The sequence below is a fragment of the Cucurbita maxima genome, unplaced genomic scaffold, assembly GCF_002738345.1.
Source record: "Cucurbita maxima cultivar Rimu unplaced genomic scaffold, Cmax_1.0 Cma_Scf00062, whole genome shotgun sequence".
NCBI lineage: Eukaryota > Viridiplantae > Streptophyta > Magnoliopsida > Cucurbitales > Cucurbitaceae > Cucurbita > Cucurbita maxima.
The window spans coordinates 336412-356113 of NW_019272078.1; the positions used below are offsets into that span (position 1 = coordinate 336412).

Below are 19702 nucleotides of genomic sequence, written 5' to 3' on the forward strand. Positions count from 1 at the left end.
ATCAAACTCATTGTACCAGCTTTCAAAGGCTATAAGGTAGAAATTGTTTCAATGGCACCCCTCCATTGCCCTTTCCTGGGAAAGTATTCCCACCTGCTAACTAGGAGGATTCCTCCCCTTTCCTTTCATGGAGACTTTCTTTTTGGGGACCCGGACCATCATTGTTTGAAAGAGTTATCTACTCCCTTCTCTGAAGAATCAACATAGCAAAATCATTCCACTGAGGGGGCTTGAGGTAGTCTTATAAAATGAGGGTACCACTTTCTATTTAATAATTTAAATGTGAATAGAGAATGAACCATACATATTCTTGGAAGATCAGACAGAGCCTCGAGCCTGAAAAGAAAGGGGTTACACAAAATTGTTCTCTGATATGCTTTCTAGGAACTCTCAGTCTGAGAACAACCCTTTTCTTCTTTGGTGAGTAAAGGCAAGCGGAACAAGACTTTGTTGAAGCACCATACTAACATACTCTCCCTTGGGTGTGCATGCTACCCGCATAGCTGAAGATTAGGTCTGATACGAGAGACAAAAAGCATGTAGAAGTTGCCTGACTCACTTAGGGCGGTGTAATTGCCGGAATCGTCTCAGAACACCCATTATTAGAAGTGGACATCCCTTGTCTCTTCACGAAGGGGGATTGGAAACTAAGCTCTCCAAAGAAAGAGGCCCTGTACGAGAAAGAGTTAGAAACCGAAATGGGCCAACCACATCCTCCACGTAAGACCGAAAGAGTGAAGTCAAGCTATATATATATATATCTTACCCTCTTTACCTATTGTAATCCGAACGTACATGGTTTACATCATCCCCGGTTTTCTAGTTCTAGTAGCCCTCTCTTCATTCGTAACATAACCCCATGGATTTTGAAGCACTCCACCACGAATAAGACCTAATCTTTTTTCTGACTTGCCTTTTCGATCATGATGTGAAAGTGAAACTCGCCCTGTGGTCTTCATTTTCTAAGGAACTCTCTCAATCACAACTCAAGCAGTGAATAGAATTCCAGGCCTCATCATCATCCTTTATATGTGAAGAGATGTTATAGAACTTTTTGAAGCTAGAAGTCATACATTGTTTACCCGAGAATAAGTTCATTCCATTTCAAGAGAAATGTAGCCTTGACCTAAGGCAGAATGATATGAGTGAGTTAAGGAACTTCTTTGAAACTGACTATTGCTATTGGTAACAAACAGTCTTTAGGCCCTGACTTCGCTTATCTCTCTAAATGCTGCATTACCGGTCTTAGGACTTTTTTGACAAAAGCGGGTAACTGGTAAAAGAAGAAGATGTTATGTTTTCACGAATCCAACTAACATAGTGGCAAGATCATGACTATTTAAGCCAATGAGATTATTAGCTCAGACACTATTCTATTCATAGTTATTGATCTATAGGATAATTAGCCTAAACATGGCATGTCTGACTGATTGACAGAAGTAAGTAGGCAAGTCTGGGACTTACGAATAAGAACTTCTTTGTCAATTACCGGTTGTACGGATTGGATTCGCCAGATGCTCAGATTGTCTCGGTCTTCAATTAGCTACCATCAAAGCCTCCTTAGCTTTTGTAGTGCTTCGCAGCAGTCATATTGAAATATAGGCTTGTGAGATCGATCTCCCACGTTGACTCTTGCTCTAGCACTATAACTAGCACGCTGTCTCAAGCTTATTTAGGATTCCCTGACCCTTTATTTAGATTCTTCCGTGGGACTTTCAAAAAGAGAAAACCCGGGTTACGATATTACCTGACTTATGAGATTTTCTATCCCATTGGCTGACTCATTACTGGCTTAGAGGTTAGAACGTTAGAGAGGGGATTCCTATACCATCCTAATTCTATCTTTGCTTTATTTACTGCTTACGGATATAAGACTAAGGAAGAGAACCTGGTTTTAAGGTTGGATTACTAACTCAAAGTCTGCTTACAGGATTAGCTTACTACGCTGGGTATACTGGATTAGTCGGTTTGTCAGCGGCTTAAAAGAACCTTCCTTCCTTTCTTTTTCCCGTTTGAATTCATTCCTCACTACTCCTTGCTGGTGAGCTTACTTCTACAGTACAAGGCGGGGACTTATATATTCTATATCTTTTTTATCTCGCACTGATAATAGAACCAGGAGACTAGCTATAGCACTTGCGCGCTTCCCTGCTTACTCCACTTCCCTCGTGTCAGCGAGATAGAGTAGGGTTGTTTGGTGTCCCAAGTTTGTACCAAGAGCAAGAGAAGAGAACTTGCTCACGCTTTCCAGGCCCTGGAGCGACTCCTGTGATTACCAAAACAAATAAAAGGAAAAGAAGACATATGCTTTCTTCGTTCGGCCCTCATTCCCTTCCTATCTGAAAAATCTGGTTCTTCAAGGCAGGAAAGACTGAAAGAGGAGAGTAGTCTTACCCTTTCTCTTTTTGATCCCCAAAAAATGCTAGATCCGAAGCAACTATAAGTCGATCTGCCAAACTAAACTCTCCTTAATAGAAGGGTCTCACCCCAAGCTCCTTTACAACAAGGCTTTTCCGGCTTTACTGACTTAGCGAAATAATCAGCTGACGCAACTCTTGGTCAAGCTGTTTTCATCTACTTATACTTAGCTTCGGTATTGTACCCAAGAGAATCAGAATCTGAAAAAGTACCTGGACCTGGATCCAAGATCACGATATCCAGAATCAGTGTTGGAGGTCGATTCGGATACCCCACCCTTATTATAGAGGAGAGTTTGGCACTTAGTTGCCCTTGGTTTGGAGGTTGACCCTCATAACATAAGGCCTTTCACTCGAAAGAAGAGGTTTTACCTATCCCACTATGTCCTTTGTTTAATACCCATTTCTAGCTCTTTTTCAAAAGGGGCTTTGCTTGCATTCAAGACAGTTGATTCAATAAAGTTCGAAGTTACTAGAATGTATTCTTCGGGGTAGAATTTCTGAAAGTCATTCGTACCGCACGAGATCAATCAAATACCACCGGCGGATCCTGGAAATTCTTATCTAACTGGCACATCTGTCTTTTGCTCCTCTCTATATGTATGTGCTTTAGCCCTGATTGCCTACCTAATTTTTGAATACTGAAAGAGAAAGAGATTCGATTCGTCTTGCTTATGTGCTTGCTTATTGGATTGAGTGCGAGGTAGATGCTTCTGACTGAACCACTCTTTGCTTCACCCAAGATGCTGTTTTATTCTATGGATTATAGAAGTTAACATTCTTCAGGAAATCACGATTTCGTTAGTGTTTCGGGAAAAGGGAAATGAGGCGTTAAGAAAACGAAAACAAAGCGCCCCTGAACCTCTTCTTTATGGTCTCACAATTCATTTGCCTGAACCTATTCTAATTGAATGGACTCTCCTTCTTTCACTATAAACTCGGTCTCATCGCCCCTCTCCTCTTCTCCTCGAGCAACTTGACTTATCTACCCAGATCTTACAGAAATCAGTCCCCCCTGCAACTAGATACTTGATGGTGTACAATCCTTTCTTTCCTCTTTCTAGTGCTTGAACCAGAATCCCATTTTCTTTCCAACCCCTACCCTTTCCCTTTCAGTCAAGCCTTTGTTAGCCCTTTCCTTGAGGAGTCGAGCTTCCTATCTTCTCCTCGAGCCGCACTAGCCCGGCGATATCGATCTCGACCATTCATTACTTTATTCAATTCTATTCTAACTTCTAGCTTGGCTTGTCCTTAGCTAAAGAAAGATAGTTGGAGGCCGAAGACCAGAGTTTGGTTTTCACAAGATATGAAAAAGAGAGTCTTTGTCCTGCTATTCCCGGCAATAGCTCTTTCGAGGGAGGGTTAAAAGAGAGAGAGGATCGGTGCCCGCTCTTTCCCAATCCGAACCATGGGAATAGGCCTCTTACGGGTCGGAAGGCTTCCTTTAGTGAGTGCGCCTGTTCAACTAAAACTCTTGAAGATGCCGAATCAGAAGAATCTAGAGAAAGATCAGTCTCAGCTAAAGCCGAATACGAAGACGCATCGACAGACGCATACACAAACACCAGGGAATCTGCAGAATATGAAGTCAGTATCCAACTCAGAATCCAAAGATAGAGACGCATTTGCTCCCGAATCACCTAAACCAGAAGTCTGAATCCGATGACGCCACTTGTTGCCGTTGATGGTTGTTGCAGCAGCACTAGTGCCGGTCACATGCTTCAAAGTGGAAGAAAACAGATTGGTTCGAGTTTCTATGAGTCGACAGGAGAAGCATCGCTCAAAGGCGACTCATTGTGCCGGTCATTTTGACCTTGTTTTATGAAAGGAGTGGATCTGACTCGAAGGAAAAACCCTCGAACCGAGGCGGTTGATGGGGAGCTTGTAGCTTATGGTGCTTCCTTCCATGCCTACTATGTATACCTTTCACGATTTTCTTTCTTTGTTGACTCTGTTTTCCGTAGGTAGCTGAAATCCTCCTTTTTTCCAAAAGTCGATGAAATAGTGGACGGGTATTGTTTTATTCTTAGCTTGACGCGCTTGCTTCCCTCTAAAGAAGCCCAACCGTAACGCTGTTCAGTCTTAGGTGAGAATCACTTAATTCTTTCTGTACCACCCTCTCTCGCAGCAGTATTTCCCTCAGCAGCATATCCAGTTTATTCTGAACATCTATCTCATTTGTCTCCTGAACCAAACCTTTTATCCCGCTCCGCCCGAATCAACATCAAATTTGAGCTAGGTCAGTCATAGGGTTGTTTCCAGTCTAGTCTTGAATCAAGCAAGACCAAACAATGATGAACCTTAACTACGTACAAGGTACCTATGAAAGCCCTGACCGTGGTGGACGCATGCACTCGCAACCCAAAAGGAAAGCGAAAGATGCCCCGCCCCTTTCTTTCTTCTTTGGAGCTGAATCAGATTATCTGCTATGCTATATTAAGCTAAATTGTTTAAGATTCCTGATTTGGAACTACAGCCTTAGCCCGGGAGGAGACTGAAGACTTTGGATTTGAACAAGAAACTATGTCCCCGCTTTAGGAAGGGCCTTAGCCTTAGCTTCAAGATCTCAGTTTGCACCAACTAGGATTTTCGTTCTCACCAGGAGCCGATTGCTAGAGAAAGCGATGGAACAAGATAGTCGTTTCTTTTTCTCTCTCTCCCGATCAGGTTTCGGTTAAGTAATCTGTCTATCCATCTTGTTAGGTTTCGACCAAAGTATGGTTGGGGTTCTGCAGTGGAGGATGAGGATTTTGGGGAAAAAGATTAACAGAATTCGGGAAAAACTCTAACAGGATAGGGAGGAGGAGTATACCATTGAGGATTAGGGTTGGTTATTTACATTCGAAAGGTGAAATTGCTGTAAATACGGGTTGTTAACTACATGATCGACCGTCTTTCCCGTAAACTATTATGAGTTTGAGCTTGAGGACAAAGGGATAGGATGAAGATACTACATGATCAACCGTCTTTCCCGTAAACTATTATGAGTTCGAGCTTGAGGACAAAGGGATAGGATGAAGATTTGCTTTTTTCTATCACCTTCGGTGCCTCTCTACTCTAACAAGTATTCATCTGCTAAGATCTGGCCCAGAAGTGAATCTAAAGGCCAAAGAGTGATCTTTGAATGCTACTACGCATCCTTAAAAAGAGTCTCGTGTAAGGTAGGTTTGGGTATAGCAGGACTTGAACCTGCGACCATTAGGTTAAAAGCCCAATGTTCTACCAACTGAGCTATACATCCCCAAAAAGAAAAATAGGTGGGAGGATTGATGCAGAAAAGAAAAGAGGGCAGCCCCTCTTCTTCTCATCATATTCAAGGGGCGCGGCTCCGTATGAGGCTCGTACTACAGAGCAAGCGAAGAAAACGTAAGGGTGCGCATTAGCACTCCCGCAAGAAAACGGCCTCGCTAACCCCTTATTGATTTCAAACTCAAGGAAAGCCTTTCTCCCTCCATATGAGAAAGATGCGCTCAAGCACCCAACCTATACAAACAAGGGGCTTGGGCTCGAAAGACGGCCTTACTCAACAAACACCTTTATTAGTCAGGTTGCTTCTTTCTACTCATTGAAGATTCTATCCACAAAAGAAGGTCAACGGGGGATACTAAAGTGGCTCTCACTGACACCATCTACGATAAGGTGAGGTCGTCTTTCTTTCTAGCCGCCATCCGGTTCTTTAAGCCTTAAATCAGGGAAGGGGAGGAGCTATATGTAATTAGGGTCTTTGTTGGCCGTTGTTCCAGTCGAGCACTCTCTTTTCTTTGTCAAATTCCGTCCTACCAAAGAAGACTTCTGCCTAACCCGCGAAGGCTTGTGAAGTTGGACCAGGTACGAAGAATGAATCTATCTCTGTGTACGAAAGTTGCTGGCCGCTCAACTGTTCGAGCATTTTCCTTTCTCCTATTATTAGAGTGGGGTGGTTGGTTCCGATTCGAGAAGGGTAGAATACCTGGTCGAAGGTTCAGTATAGTAGGTAGCCAGCGTTTTTGTTTTGGCTCCCGAGCGAGAATGAGAAATAGGCGATGCACCATCCTTGCTGCTACATACGTTGACCTTGACTTGACAGATTCATCCAATGGAACCCACACTAAAAGGAGGACCACAAGCTCGGGGCTCGACGAAAGGGCAAGTATCAGCATGTTGAAACTGATTGGGGTTAGCAGTGAAAGAAAGAACCCGACATTCATTTCTTCATTCATATTCATAGCTTAGTCTACTAAAATCAAAGGGGGACCAGCCTCATCGTGGTAATTAGAGGACATCTTTGATCGTTCACCTCTAATGTGACACGTTCCCTCCCAGTTATATGATCAATGGGATCAGTCATCCAGCGGGGCTCTTTTTCTTTCGGGGAGGCAAAGTAGTCCCCTCTACTGATCGAACCCCCTTTCTCTAAGAGGTCATCGTAAACATGTTAAAGGGCTTCTGTCTTTGGCGGGTCACCTTTCCAAGACTGAGAAGAGCATCTGAGCAAGGGAAAGCGCAGTGCGCCTGGTGCAAGTGGCTTGATTTTTTCATGATATACCAATCAGAATGGAGGGCCCCCGTACATGATTGATATAATCACTACGTAGTGGTGGGGGTCACTTGATGCGAGAGAGGCATGAGTTTCGATCTTGTGGTGTATTCGTTTGCAGTGAGTAGGGCCTCTTTCTCGTTGATCAGTTCGCCTCCGCTCGAGGGAAAGGTCTCCATTCCTACGGCGGTTTTGTCAACGAACGCGTCTCGGGTCAGGAACTTGATCCCCCAAAAAGGAAGGGGTCTCTTTCCTCGCCCGATGATAGAGGGCCAATTCTCGTTGCACAAGACAGTGCCCTCTCACTTCGAGTGCCTTCCTTTGTAGTCAAATATGATGATACGCTTTAGCGATGTTACCTACCAAAACAAAGGCCTGCTAGGTGATCGAAATCGCTCAGGTCAGTGAGGACTAACTCACCTACTCCAACTCTCTCGTTTTTATCTCGATAAGAGTTTCTTCTATTTCATTCAAAAGGAGACCCACCGCGCTATAAGATGAGATACTACTGTTGTACTACTTGACTGGTAATAAAAAGCTTACGTAAAAATAGGAAGACTCTTCTACAGTAACCCTCTCCTACACTACTGGTGGACTCTTGCACAGAAAGGCCGACAGAAAGAAGCAACCTTTCTTAGCACGCTTTTCAAGTGCTTAGCTTCTGCTAGTGACGCAAGGCCATAAAGTCAGTTCAGTTGGAAGCCTAAGCCAAGAAGGTACGAATGAAGTGACGGGCCCTTTTAGAGTTTGAGAGATAGGGTAGGGGGGCAGCTTGATTGTGATAGTAATTTCGAACATCTCTTCCCTTTTCTCTTAGCGTTCACTGTTTGCTTGCATGCCGCTTTAGGCACATCTCTCTTTCTTAGTTTCATGTGCTAACCTAAGTCAATCTTTTAGTAAGCGTATAGTTGCAACTATTTAGTGTAGAATCAATTCTTTAGTGGACGCACCAAAAGGGCGGGATAAGACAAGGCGGTGGAGGTTGGTTGAAGATGATGTTACGCGGCGTTCAGAACCAGCCTTGAAGTGAATGAATTTGAAAGAACGAAGAAGTCAGGAAATGAGACGACTCTTTCTTGCACTATATCATAAACGGATCTTCCCCTCCACACCAATCACGAGTTTTTCTCCATTCCTCTCGTATATCGTCGTAACACCCTTAATGCTAGGTTTTGAAAAAGACTTTTCATGTCATTCCCATTTAGGTCCGATTCGGATCCCTCCGTTGTTTCCTTTTTCTCCCGCACCCTTTCCTCGAAATGAGAAAGAAGATGGTACACTCAAATTGTATTATTTAAGTGCTTATTGCTTGCCAAAGATCCTACTTCTACAATTGGTAAGTCACCGAGTTATTCAAATCAGTTGTGTTTTCTCTGGTTTTCCCATGTTCAAACTTCCGTACCAATTCGGTTGATCCGGAATGGATCGGTTAAACATTCTATTAGGGAGCCTGGTCTTGACTCTGATGTGTGGTATTCATTCTCGTTCGACGCTTGGAATCACATCTAGACGTGGTTGGAACAGCTCGCAAAATCCAACCACTTCACCTACTTCATTGCCCCCAACCCTTTCTCGTACCTCTATTGAAACAAAATGAGTTCATGTTCCTTCATCGATTGGTTATTCCTCCCCATTCGTCTCTCTTTTTCCCATTGCGGTCTCGATTAGTTTACAAGATTGAATGGCTAATTTGCCTCTGAACCCTAGATTCGATTATTTTACAAGAATGTTGAGCGGGGTATGTAAGCTGTGTATCTGGGAGGAAGTGAAAATCTGGGCTTTCGCTTTTTTGCACCCTGTTTTTGTCTTGTAGCTATTGAAATGAAATAATAATCTCTTTCCCACCGAATAAAGATTGAATATATGTCCAATCTCTAGTGGTGGTGAAACCAACCAAGATGTATGTCGTCCGACCCAACCTCAGACTCTTTCTTCCCGACCTATTTGACCCTCTGCTGTTATTTAGGTGGTATCCCGAGATAGAATTCCTCCCGGGAACACATGAAAGAAAGATATGAACTAGGTAAATAGAAATGGAAAAGAGATGTTTCCAATTCATTCAAATCCGAAGCTTTTTCTACATCCATATGATCTACTAAAGTCGATTGGTATTGCCCATATAATGAAAGCATATCTTGGTCTATAGAGTCCCAAGAAGGTAATAACTCCAACCTGTTCGATGCTTCTTCGGCCAAATACAATATACAAGTGGGACCTGCACTATGAGCAAGCTGTGCGTAAAACCGCTGATTTTTGCCGGTTTCGCAACAACTTGGTCGAAATGGGGTTCTACCGGGAAACCAGGGATTTTTGAGTTTGCGCCATTGGTTACTGGTCTAGCCACTAGAATGGAATGAGATCAGAATCTCTGGAGATCTTTCCTCTCCACTTACTGGTAATAGGCTTTCCCTCTGTAGAAGATGAATTCCGAATGGCATAATTGTCCAATTTCTTACTAGATCTTCAAAGAAGACTTCTCCTACTCCTCCTTCTCCTTTAGGATAGGATCGTTGTTGGTCCTTCTTTCACTAATGAGATCATTAGATCACCATTTGATAGTAGTTCGCGCGAACGCACGAGGGACGAGACTTTCTATCGCTTGCTTTTCACTCTCAAGACAATGGTCTCTCTCTTCTATAAATAGAAAGCGAAGCAAAGCGCATGGCGCTGAAGTGAAGAAAGCTCAATAAAGATAGACGAACACGATGCAGGGCATAGCATAAATGAGACCGCTGATCATTTCATAAACCATATATGCTTGACCTTGATCGATGCTTTTTGGGGGGTGACTCACCAACCGACCCAGTAGTGATCGATGACAGAATGGTACGAACAAATCCAATGACTTTGATTTGGGAGTTCTCCATTTTCTTGTCTCTTTACCCCTTTTGATATCCTTCTAAATGGAAAGGGGTGCTCCAGATGGGCAGGGACTTTGCTAAGTTGTTCGGCCACATTCTATTCCGATTGCCTTGAGAAAAGCATCCGTTTTGTCCTTTCCTTTTCCTTTCTCTCTTCTCCGTATCCTTTTTCTTAATTACAAGGGACTTTATCCAGATTGTAGACAGAAGGTAGTTGCTAAGGGATAATGAGTGGTTGTGGCACAGGCAGGGTGAGGGGTTGAGTTGGGATTTGAATCAAAACTCCATAAAACGTCGAGAATCTAAGAGTTTTCCCTACCTGGGCGACAATATAAAGAAGAGGGAATCTGAGAATATGCGAGACTGTAAAAAAAGGAGAGGGAATCCGACCCCGGCTTTGCCCGAAGCATGCGAAGGAACGAGCCTTGTCTACGAAGCAAGTTCAGTCAGCGCAGAATGAGTCTGCGAGTGTGTAGTTGACTAGTAGTACCATTAGCCTAAACGCTCCGTATCCTTTGCGACCGCCATTCTAATTCCTTCGCTATTGGAACTATGACTCCCGCTCCGTAAACTACGCTTGCTGCCTCCCGGGTCTCGTCTCAAGTTGTGGTATAGACGGAGTTTCCTGCCTCCTGTTACAAATCGAGACAAACAAAGGGTACCTAGTACCCTTAATCGAATGACTTGAAACACTTCTTTGTAAGAAGCACTATTGGATTGGTTGCAACCACACCTACTCTTAGCCTAGTCTTGACCGACCTGGGCTTTTTAGGGATTCCCTGAAATCGGAGCATCTTGTATTTCATCAAAACTAGCTGGGCAACCCCAGAATCTCGAGCCACGTGGCGTTCCAACCCAATTCCAACAATGAATGTAGCTTTTCCATCAACTGCAACAAAAGAATGGATTGATTAAGGTAAGGTGACAGAATGGTATCAGGAGACGAAGGAGTGAAGCAATGAATGAGACAGAGTTGCAGAGGTTCAGGAGTGAAAGAAGATGAAGGAGAAGATCAAGAATGAATAAGAAGGAGTATTGTATTGATCTTTTACAGTGAAAAAATAAATAGTCAAAGGAGAAGATCAAGAATGAATCTTTCGTGTTTACAGTCTCGTAAATTCATTCAATCCGGTTCAGGAGTTCAGTCTCAGTCTCTCTCTTGCCTTTAATTTCATATTACCTCAGTCTAAAATAGCCCAAAAAATAGGGGAAAGCATCGATTTTCTAATAAATGGTCCTTACACGAAAAAGAGTGAACGAAGTAGGAGTCTTTGTCTTTCTTTCGTCTCCCTTTATTCTTTCACTGTAAACTCCTTCAATCAGGTTCCGGATTTCATTCATGTTTCGTCTTTCCTTCCCGAATTTCACTATAAAGAAACGATCATTAATCTTTCGTCTTTCCTTCTTCAGTCTCATTCATCTTTCTTCTTCTTTTCTTACATACAGTTCAACCAGTCAAAGGTTTAAGGTTTCGTCAGAAGGAGTTTACGGAATAGGTGAAAGAAGAAATAGGTGTAGGTCAGGTATAGGTGTAGGTTAGGTAATATCGGTTCTGGTTTAGGTTTTCGGTCTCTTTCCTTATTAATTAATTACCTCTAGCCAAAAATAGCCCAAAATCCCGGGAAAACGTAAATTGAATTTATTTTAGCAGCTGCTGTTTGTGAAAAAGCTCTGACGAAACTTTACAGTTATATGGAGAATCAAAAGAATGAATTTCCTATGCAACTGTTAGTGAAAAAGCTCTGACGAAACTTGATAGTTCTATGAAGCATCAAAAGAATGAATTGAAGCAGCAGCTGTTAGTGAAAAAGCTATGACGAAACTTGACAGTTATATGGAGCATCAACTAAATCATAAATGGTCTTTACAGGAGAAGGAGTCTTTGTCTTTGATTTCCTCTCCCTGATAGTTTGTTTCGTCTTTCCTTCCTATAAACTCTCATTCTTCTTTCGGCTTTCCCTTCTCCGAATAACGAACTCGAACTGAAAGGTCAGGGAATAATAGAGTCAAAGGAGCTTGACCTGATTCTCAGCCAGCTTACTTACCCAGTTTAGTTCAACCCTCCCTCGTTCAATGACCTCAAAAATAGGGAATATTGTCAAAGAGTGAAATCTGTCTCATTCATCTTTCGTATTGATCTTTGACAGTGAAGGGAGAGTCTTTGAGTGTTTGAATCATCCTCCATCCAGTTTACCGAGTTCAAGAATCAATAGGTTCAGGGAGAGGACATTAGCAGCTTTCCCGAGTGTTTGAATAAATAGGAGAATTCTTGCTTGCTTCTTACAGTCGAGTAAAAGAAAGAAAGGATCAAGATCAGTTCCAGAATAAATAGGTGAAAGAAGGAGAGAGAGTCAAAGAGTGATAGTTTACGAGGTTCATGAGTAAGTAGCTCGAGCTCGAGGAGAAAGATCCGTTCAAGAATAACGAACAAAAGAAGAGAACGAATGAATTTCATATGCTTTACCAAGTGAAAGAATAGTATAGTTTAGGCGCCCAAGGTTCAGGAGTGAAAGAAGGCAAGGTAATGAAAAGTTGAATGAGTAAGTAGTGAGAGGAGAAGAGGATAGGTTCAGTCTCATTCATCTCTCTCTTTTCAAAAGGTTCTGGAGTTCACTCTCTAGAATCTTGAGTTTCGTCTTGACTTAATAGTTAATTACCTATAGCCCAAAATAGCCAAAAAAAAAAATAGGGTAAAGCATCGATTTTATCCAAAAAAAAAAAATAGACATAAGATAAAAAAAATTAATTAATGGTCTTTACAGGAAAAAGAGTGAAATCAGTCCCATTTAGCCTATTTTGAACGAAAATACAGGGAAAATGGACAAAAATGACCCCAAAAATAGATAGAGGATAGCATTTTATCCAAAAAAAAAAATAGACAAAAGATAGAGTTTTTTTATTAATGGTTTTTACACGAAAAAGAGGGAAATCTGGGAAAATGGACTCTTTTAGCCCCAAAAATAGGGGAAAATGGCCAAAAATACCTCAAATACCTAAAAAATATCCCAAAAGATACAGAGGATAGAATTTGATAATTAATGGTTCTAAAGAGTGAAATCAGTCTTGAACAAAGGCCGGCTTCTTTCTTTCGGGTTGGCTTGCTCGGGCTCCCGCCCCTTCCCCTCGGCCGGCTGGCTGGCTGGATGAGAAGAACCTTCCCCTATTGATTCATACACAGTAAAGGAGAATGAATCTTGTCTTGCTTGAGTCTCCCTTCAGTCTTCAACAAGGGCCGAAAGAACTCTTTGGCCTAAAAAATATCCCTAAAAATAGACAGAAGATAGAATTTGAGAATTCATGGTCTTTATAGAATCAGTCTAATTCATCTTGTCTTGTTGTCTTGCTTTCATCTTTCAATTCTCTTTTCTTTCTTTTCTTTACTGTAAAGTTCAGGTCAGGTCATATCGATTTCGGAGCAAACAGACCTACAGAAGGGAATGAGTGAGGTAATCCCACCCAGCAGCTTTACCCAGATCGAAACAGATTCCGAGCACGTCTGGTCAAAGTCTATCTTGTATTTACCACGCCTTGGCTAACAATGAATTTAATTGAGTTTTTCTCATATCCGCGGGTTCTTCCATTTGCTTTCTCCCCCATTCATAGAGAAGTAAGGTGGTATAATCTATTTATCCGCTGATTGGAACTCCTTCTAATGTTTATCTGCTTATTGGAACTTCTTCTAATGACCTATGCATTTTGTTATCATTTCCAGTTGGACAAGATTAATCCAATTTAAGGAACTCTTTCCATTTTGTTTTAGGGCTTGGAGCAGATTCAGCCTTCCTTCTTTCTTCTCGGTCCGCTTCTTTGGCTCCTAATCTTGAGCTCGCTTTTCTTGGCCTCAGGCTTGGCTTCTTCTTGGAGTCCTTGCCTTTTCGAGACTTCAGGCCCTTGCCCTTTCTTTCTTTGCCTGATCTCGACTCCCCCTGGCTAAGTACTTTCATTCAATCTAGCAGGCTAGCTGCCTGTTCTGCCCCTCCCCTCAGTCTTGGCCATTTTGGCGTAGGTTGTAGCCTGTTTGCTTGAGGCTCATCAACATGTTGGACCACAACCGGAACCCTCCCCCTCCATTCTTCCTGAAACTCGTCCTCAAAATGGATCTAATTGCACTTCACGCTCTGCCTTCTTTACGTCTTTTGGTCCGCCTAACCAGCGCATCTTTCTCCGGAGAAGCAACCTGCTCGCTCGAAATCTGTCCCTTCTATTTGTTGTGTAACAAGGCGTCCACACGATTACGAGTCTGCTCCCAGCCTCTTCGAGGACACTAGCCTACGATTTTTTTCCCACTAGCCATGGCTTGGCCGAACCTTTGGCTCTGATACCCCTTGTCATGGCACTAAGTCCTTCAAGCCCCCAAAACCGGGGCACCCTGCTAACCTAACGGTCCGCTGTAGCAGAGTAAGCTTCAAAAGCCCTTTCGAGATTCTTAGTCGAGCCTCAACGCCCTGCAATCTTTCTAAAGTGCTAACGCCTTGACTTTCGATTTGGAAATGAAAATGAAAGAGTCTGGTGTATTCTCGTGGCTTTCGCGCTGCTCAATTCCTTGCTTTGTTCTCGAGTCAGGGGCCTTTGTTTCTGCCTTCATTTTGTCGTGCTGCTATGATGTAACGTGCAGTTGTCCCGAGGCAGCAGGATGTATGGTATAGGGCTCCCTCTTTTCTCTCCCAACAAGTCCTTGATAGATTTCGAGTCGGGAATAGAGCTGTGGCTTATTCGGCGCTATATCACAATTCATTCATTTTCGGAGCTGTTCACGAAAGGTGGCATGGGACATCTGTCGGCGGCAAGAGAGTCTGACATCCTAGCGAGAGGTCAGACCAATCCAATTCATCCTGGTCCGATCCGAACGGATCTTGTTGAATGAACTGATCCATTGTAGTATGCCCAATTAGTTCATTTTTTCCTACTTGGACCCAGCTTCCTTTGACGACTCCTGAGATATAGTGGAAACATTTTGTTATGGTGGAGAGTGGGGAGTGAAAAGACGAATGCAGCGGAGAACGACCGCATGAATCGGAATCCACAACGAGAAAGACAGACGACCGAGAAAGAAAGGCTCCACGTTCTCCAAGTGGTTGATCTTAGCGTGCTAGCCGCAGCTGAATTTTGGTATAGTGATAATGCTTTCTTTCTCGTTCTTAGCGCTCTGCTTCCCCTTGTATAGTAAGGGGAACTCTGGGTATAGTATAATAAAGGGAACTCTGGTTGCGCGGCTTTCTCTTATCTTATAGGGGTCTATTTTCTCTGACTTTACTCAGCTTGACCTACTTGACTCAGCGGTTAGAGTATCGCTTTCATACGGCGAGAGTCATTGGTTCAAATCCAAAGTAGGTAAAACCGGCCAAAACCCCAGCTTTTGCCAGCTTGAGAGCAAGCACAGACTGGCAGCAAGGAAGGTGAATGACCAAAGCATCAGTTACTTCCACTTGTGGCCTTCTTTTCTTCGACCGCCTTGACGCCTTAATATCAAGGAACCACCCCCCTCTCTTCTTCTCTTCATGCATGTGGGCTGCCTCGTCCCGAATAGACGAACAGGAACAAGCAAAGGCACGAGAGAGTGGATACTCAACTCACCTCTTCGACAATTAGGTGAAGACCAGGGGAGGGGGGCCGGAAACCCCAACGTTCAACCTTTCACCGCACCACATGATTCTTTTGCCAAGCGCTCTCTCAGACATTTCCACTCCTGCCCCCGCAAGCAAAGAGGTTTCATTCAAGATACTAGGCGACCAAATGAAAGTGAACAGCCCCGAGCAAATCTTCGTTAGAGCGTACCCTTTGTTTCGACTCTTTCTCTCTTACAAAGGCAAAAGAATATCTGATTTTTCTTCTATGGAACCCTTGGACCTACGACCAATTAGGTTATGATGCATGCGTGCACATTCACTTTTCAAAAGTGGGTTCCAAACCTGGGTGGCACTATGTAACTCAATCCATGAGAGGTCATTGGGTGGCTTTTTTTTATTTCAGAATAGTCGAGGAGACTTTAAGGGGATTTTGTCGAGATAAGGACTTGCGTCGAGTAGTCGTAAGGTCTCAGACTCGCAGAACACAAGTGAAAAGTATCTCGAGGTTTTGCCACTTTGAAACATTTTCTAAATCTCGCTAAAATCGTGGTTTTTCTCTCAAAACTCGGGAGGTTCCGCCAGAAAGAGTTTGGGATTCAATCGTTTGGTCTTTTGAAGTTCCTTGAGAACGTGATTGAAGAAAACCCGCATTTTGTAATACACGTAGATCTGCAGTTCAGACGGAGGGAGACGTTATTGAGTATGTGGCTTGACTTACTCCAAGGTGACTCAAGTCTTGATTGAGCAGTCATTTTTCGTAGTCACGGGTCCTGCTTTAGCACCATTTCCCATTAGAAACTATAAAGGGCGGTTTGTGACCTTCCAATTTTCTAGGGGGTCGTGAGAGATAGCAAAAGGATGCATCCATTTCTAGGCTAATTGTCTTGTGGATGCTATCCATGAGGTAGTTAGACACGCCCCTTGGGGGATTGGGTCTTTTAAAAGGACTCCATCTGCAGGGCACAAACAAATTCAGGGAAAGCATTCTGTTTTTCTGAGGTTGGGTTTTGAGATGAGAGTAGGATACACACAAGAAATCCGTTGTCTAGAGAGATTAGAGTGATCTCAAAGAGTTTTCTATTTTCATATTTGAAACACTTTAGATATTTCTATCAATATAGATACCGTTTTTAGAATCAAATCAAACTCTCTTTCTCATTTACTGCCACTCAACAACAGCAGGTCTCAGCTCTGCACATTCCTATCAATTTGTTCTTTCTTTCAACTAAAGATGGTTATCATCTGGTATGAGAGTCCAGGTTATGCAGATATGGTAGCGATACAATTTTCTGGATCTATAGTTGTTGATATGATTACTGCATTAAGGCATACGATTGTCAAGGATCGCAAAATGGAATGGAACCTCTAAATGTATATGTTTGGAAGATGAGAATGCAGTTGCTTCTCAAAGAACAGGATCCTTTTTTTTCATTCTTGAGAAAAGAGACACAGATCTGGCGCTAATGGCTTCTTCAATCAAGTGAGTGATGTTGTTATAGCCAAACAACAAAAGGAAGCATATGAATAGCATCGATAGTTGTAGACAAGAAACAAAAAGTTCTTCGAAGCTGTGCTAATGGTGGTCAAGGATAAGGTACTCGTTTTAGTGGGAGACATTGAGTCCGCATGAGAAAGAAGAGAGACTCCCCTGTACCTCTTTAGGGGAATGTATGAGTCAGTGACAATGGTAAACATTTTCTTCGGCAACGGTTTTTTCCAAGCAAGATGCTTGAGGGGACGAGCGTGTATCAGCACTTAGACTAATGCTGCGCAAAAGAATATGTTTCAAAACAAAGAATAAGCACTGAGAAGGACCTGAAAAACATAGATAGAGTGTTGGTCCTGCAAGAAGAAAGGTCACTTGAGTTTTGAGTGTCGGGTAAAACGAAACAAAAAGCCATGATGATCAGAAAAAGGTAGTCTTGGTCACTACGTTGGCCCTGTTTGCCAACATTTCCAGATAGTTGGTGGATCGGGTCCTCGCATCAGATTTTCTTCCGAAAGGCAGAATTTGGTACATATATGATTGTAGAACTAGGTTCTTCATATATGGGCAATGGCACTTCGACTGTAATCAGAGGCCGAGGGAATGTGTAATTGCTGTTGGAAAACAGAAAGTTAGAAGACAAATGTTTATATTTTCTTTCTTTTTTGTATCTGAAAACTACTCTCGATGATCAGAGCCTTGACTTTGTTATTAGTAAAGCGTGGGAGCGTTCTAGCAGCTTGCTTCAAAAAGCTTGACTTGACTTTATTATTATTCAATCAAAGGAGAAAGGCTTTTTTATAGATGTTGAAGAGGTAAGGCAGGGGCTGCTTCTTAGCGCTTCAGGAAATGAGATTCTGACCAAGAACAAAAGCCTGAGGTAGAGTGTCGGTCGTCAGGGCAGCCTGCCTTTTTAAGAGTAGAGGCTGAATAGTTTCATTCTAAAGGAAAGCGAAGAATCCACCTTTAGTCAATAGGAGCCCTACTTTCCTCTTTGGGACCTCATCACTGAAATGAAAGCGCAAAGAAATTGCTTGATGAGTTGCCGGGCGTAGCGCAAGGCAGTCTCGACGAGATAAGAATTCCATTTTTTAGTATACTTTTTTTGGGTTAGGCGAAGTTTAGAGGTAGAGTGAGATACCTCCATGCCGAGAGAGTAATACAGCGAATGAAAGAGAGAGAGAAATTGGTTGTCAATCTCCTTGATGAAATCGAATCAAAGAGAAGAATCATTCCCGGTTAGAATGTTTCACGTATAAAAGAAGGATGAGGCAACGACCATGACGTCGACAAACAAAATCTCAGAATCCCCACGGTTCCACTGTAGCCAGAACCCTTTATCCAAAATCAAGCAGTGAGAAACAAGCTAAATTTCTTCAAGCAGGGCCCCCTTCTTAGCTCTTGGTGCCTGCTTTAGCCAATCGAAGCATATAGATCCGTAAATAGCTTTCTTGAGCTTGCATACCAACAAAAAAGTTATAGGATTCCTAGGAGAAGATTAGTCTGGAGTTAGAGGAGGCTGAATAAAAAGATATTCTTGCGGATCCCCGCTTCTCTTATCTTGTTGAAAGGCATTCTTCACGTCAAGTTGATTGAAATCAGGGCATTTTGATTGCAGCCAAGGCAATAATGCCACGAATGGTGTTTTAGCGGGCAAATCTTTCCCCTATCTTTTAAGGGGGTCGATTCAAGATTTTGGAAGGAATCCTTTAGCTAGCTTTGTATCTCTAACGCGAGCCATATGCTTTATGCTTGATCTTGTAAATCTACTTGCAGCCAATGGCTTGTTTCCGACAATAAGACTCAGTCTAGTCTTCTTTCTTCTTTTTTTTCCTTCTTCCTGCATAGCATCTCTCTAGCAAGAATGATTTCAGGCTGAAGCAAAGATTCAGGTGAATGAGAAGATTAAACTGACATAAGGTAAGCTCTCTTGGAAAAAACTCTTTCTAAAGACTCAAATTCTGCAACGGGAAAGGTCGAGAGGATCGACGAACCTGAGAGAGGGATCCAGAATCTGAGGAAGCGACTGGAAGGGAAGCAACTGGTCCCGACTGCTGATCTTCTGGAGTAGTCCTAGCCTGGGCAACAACATAATGGTTTCGCCGCCGAGAAGAAAGATGTTGTGCCGGGTGACTGGAATCCTCTGAGGTCAACTGAACAGGCTGACAATCGGTAGAAGATGCTGAGCAAAGCTGCTGGCCTGAAGAGTGGGGCTGATCTATAACATCAACTGCAGAAGAATGAGGTGAGAGTTGATGAACAAAGGTGTACAATCCAGTAGGTAATAATGGGTTCTTCTTGTTTATTCACTGATTGTTCTCTTACTTGCTCTAGTGGCTGGCAAACACCAACCGAGAGGGGAGAACGAATGGCTCAGGAATCGACTAGTTTCGAGCGGACTCATGGAGCTGTTGGATTATCGTATTAGTAGAAGAAGAGGATTTAGCTTTCTTAGCTTAGGAAATGACTGAACTTTAAAGACCGTCGCTGGGAGGCGAGGGAGTCACTTGTCTGGTCTTGCGGTGCACTCACTTTCGTTACGAGAATGAAATGGCGCCACAGCTTGACTCGAGACCAGGACTCCTTACAACTCGCACCAGGTTGGTCTAGTAATTAGGGGTCGGCCTGAGATTGATTGAAAAGGCAGCCCAGCCGCCCACCGCCTACCTACTCGTGCTCGTAGCTCGATCGGAGACGAGTGTGGTCCGGCGGAAAAACATAAGTCGTTCCTCTCGACGTGATACGTGAATTGCTCAGTAGTGCTTAGCCACTATCGTAGCTGGCGGAAATAGCTTAATGGTAGAGCATAGCCTTGCCAAGGCTGAGGTTGAGGGTTCAAGTCCTTCCTTCTGCTC

At 43.0% G+C, this 19702-nt stretch overlaps 1 non-coding gene across 1 annotated transcript; it reads right to left on the minus strand.

Annotated features, from left to right (window-relative positions):
* Positions 1 to 5585: 5585 nt before the first annotated feature.
* On the minus strand, positions 5586 to 5658 carry TRNAK-UUU. The gene has a single exon. It is a non-coding gene; the product is annotated as a tRNA-Lys (tRNA).
* Between the last annotated feature and the right edge of the window lie 14044 nt (positions 5659 to 19702).